General features: G+C 50.9%; 1 non-coding gene across 1 annotated transcript; it reads right to left on the bottom strand.

The window, feature by feature from the left end:
• Positions 1-2,433: 2,433 nt before the first annotated feature.
• Positions 2,434-2,505, bottom strand: TRNAA-UGC (transfer RNA alanine (anticodon UGC)). The gene has a single exon. It is a non-coding gene; the product is annotated as a tRNA-Ala (tRNA).
• Positions 2,506-3,014: the final 509 nt, after the last annotated feature.

Raw genomic sequence — 3,014 nt, 5'->3', positions numbered from 1 at the left:
GAATACTTCGTGTTTGACGTTGTCGAATGCGCCTTTAAGATCCAAGGCCAGGGCCACCTTGTCGTTGTGGGGACATTCGACAGGATCTAAGATGTCGTGGTGAAGCTGCAGAAGTATATCCTGTGCAGACTTGTGAGGACGAAAACCGCACATAGTGTCCGCGAAAATGTGCTGTGTTTCGAGATAATCGGAGAGTCTGTCGCGCACCATCGTCTCCATCAGCTTGCCGAAACAAGACGTCAGAGAGATGGGGCGAAGGTTCTCCACATCGATAGGTTTGCCGGCCTTCGGAATGAAGGTCACGAGAGCCGATCTCCAATCGAGAGGGAGAGGAGTCTCTCCGTCCCAAATGCTATTGATGTATTTGAGGAGCGCGGCGTAGGCTGCGTCGGGAAGGTTGGCCAAGAGCTTGACCGTAACCTTGTCGCGCCCGGGTGCAGTGCCACGCTTCATTTTGCTTAAGGCTGCCCGGAGGTCGTGGGGTTGGAAAGGCTTGTCCAGCTCCGTGTTCTCTTTGCCTGCATACGAGTACGCGCCTGCCGGGGGTCCTTAGTGGTGCACAGGTAGCGATCCCTGAGCCTGTGCGCTAGGTGTTTTGTCGTTCCTGTAAAGTTGTGCAAGGCCCTATGTAATTGGCGTTGGGTTTCCTTGCGTGTTTGTATTGGATCGATGAGGGCGCGGAACAGGCGCCACGTGTTGCGGCCAGACATCTGGCGAGCAGCCGCGTTGCACCGGTCCACCCAGTTAGTGTCGGCTAGCTGAGTAGCATATTCCGCTGCCTGTTTTGTGAGTTCGAGGATGCGGTTCTTTAGGCGTCTGTTATGTTTCTGTTTCTTCCATCGCTTCGTGAGGCTGCGACGGGCCTCCCAAAGGTGGAGAAGGTGGTTGTCCACGTCTGTTTGTGTTTCTGTGAGCTGTATCTGCTTTTCGTGTTGTGTGAGTGTAGACGTGAGCGATCTGGACCAGGCGTCGTATCCCGACTGGAGGGGGTCTACGATAGGTAGAGAGGTGCGGAAAGTCGTCCAGTCAGGGATACGAGCTTGTTTTAGTGGGCGTTTCAGGGGACGCATGCAAATGGTTGTGTTGATTATACAGTGATCACTACCTAGAGTGTCCTCTGTATTCAGCCAGTCGGCATGTCGTATGTTGCGTGTAAATGTGAGGTCCGGGCAAGTATCTCGTTGAATGGAATTGCCGACACGTGTTGGGTTGGCGGGGTCAGTGTGCAGGGTGAGTCCAAGTGTGGAAAGAAGTTCAGCAAGCTTCCTCCCACGCCTGTCCTCCCGCGGGTATCCCCATAGCCTGCTCGAGGCGTTGAAATCGCCGACGATTAGGAGGGGATCCCTACCCGCCACCTGCATAGCTTGAGTGAAAATTTCATTGAACGTGACGTTCTTAAGTGTCGGTGGGCAGTAAATATTTAGAATGTGTACAGGTGGGTCAGACCGCTTTAGGGGCAGCAGTGAAACCATCGTGTATGGGAAAGACGGTGTTGTGGGATGTGTGACTTCCTGCGCAGTGTATCGCTTGTGAACAAGTATACATGTTTGCGGGTTGTGTTGAAATGTAGTGTAGTTTGTGAGTTTGGCACCTTCGACCTGCACCAGTTGAGCGGGGTGTGTCATCATTGCCAGTTTGAAAAGTAATGTCGAGAGGACCGCACCCTGTGGTGTTCCTCTCGTTCCCAGTTGTTTGGGGCCGTATTCTTCATCTTGAATTCGAATGAAAAGATAATCGATTCGAGAGAAATTGCTTGATATACTGAAAAGGTGCTATGTCCACAGTAGCTCTGGGAGAGATGTTTCAGGATAATTTCATGTGTGAGTTAGTACGGCTTCTATCTCTGTCTTCAGTTTCACTACAAACTTCCTTCCCTCACGGCATGGTTGAGGCGTCCACCGATATCTGACACGTTTACAGCGCCTTTCCATTCCTCTAAAATCTCAATTGCGTTGGATGGTGGTGGTGAAAAAGTTTTTTACTACTCAAATAGAGTTTGTGGGTCAGAGACCCTGCTGCATGGTCGGTATCCTTATTTCGGGACAACGCACATAGGAGGCGCACTACGGCGAATTGAGGGAGCAGCGTCACTTCAGCCGGTTCGTGAACTGTTCGGGCGGCGGATGGGTTTTCAGAGGCCTACTGGAGACTCCAAGCGATTTCTTCAAAAGTGCAAGGCGTCTTGCAGAAGAGGTGATAGCGTTCCGTGGACACCCTGGCAATGCTGCAACACGCTGTGGCGTTGCACTCTGAAAGGTTAAGCTCAAGCAATCGCCAATTTTTTCAAGGCAACTGCCTCATTCCAAGAAAACTTTTGCTTGTCGGCCATTGATAGCCAACAGGCTGGGTATCAATGGCTGGCTATTATTTGCAGCAATAATATTTAAATATATGGATTAAAAATAAAAATGCTTTAAAAAGTTGTGTCCACAGTGGAGGAGCCGGGGGTCGAACCCGGGACTTCTCGCATGCAAAGCGAGCGCTCTACCTCTGAGCTACACCCCCGCTGACAACTGGCTTATTATAATAAAAATATATGCCTAGAAATGCACGCAATAAATTCTGTAGGGAAAGCTACACTAGGAGAGCTAACGCAGATTACGCGGTGAGCCTCCGAGTGACCTTGAAACGACCTTGAGATACGTAATAGTTGCACATCTGCCTTACCGTATCTGATCCACCTTGGTGCTGGAGCACTTGACCTTGACCTTTGACCTTTCAAGTTGTCGGTAGAGGGTGGTAAGAAGCCACGTGATAGTCGCGTGGTGCCACGTGATTCATATTACAGTTGTGACGTCAGGGCATGCGATAGACAAACGGGAGCTGTGCGTTCTCTTTCCCTACGTGAAACATGGTTCAGGAGAGGTGAACAACTTGCATTTTTCCCCGGCACGTTCTCTTTGATTTTTAAGCGTATACTGTTGCGAATGTGATGTCAATGGACGTTAAAGGTGCCAAGGGGCTCGAAAGTAGCCAGGCGCCTATCATGCCCGGCGTCCTCTCCTCCCGCCGGG

Source organism: Amblyomma mixtum, chromosome 2 (genome assembly GCF_055824585.1).
Source record: "Amblyomma mixtum isolate Tamu chromosome 2, ASM5582458v1, whole genome shotgun sequence".
NCBI classification, from domain to species: domain Eukaryota; kingdom Metazoa; phylum Arthropoda; class Arachnida; order Ixodida; family Ixodidae; genus Amblyomma; species Amblyomma mixtum.
Note: the sequence above shows the minus strand (reverse complement) of the source record. Positions and strands in the feature narration are given on the sequence as shown.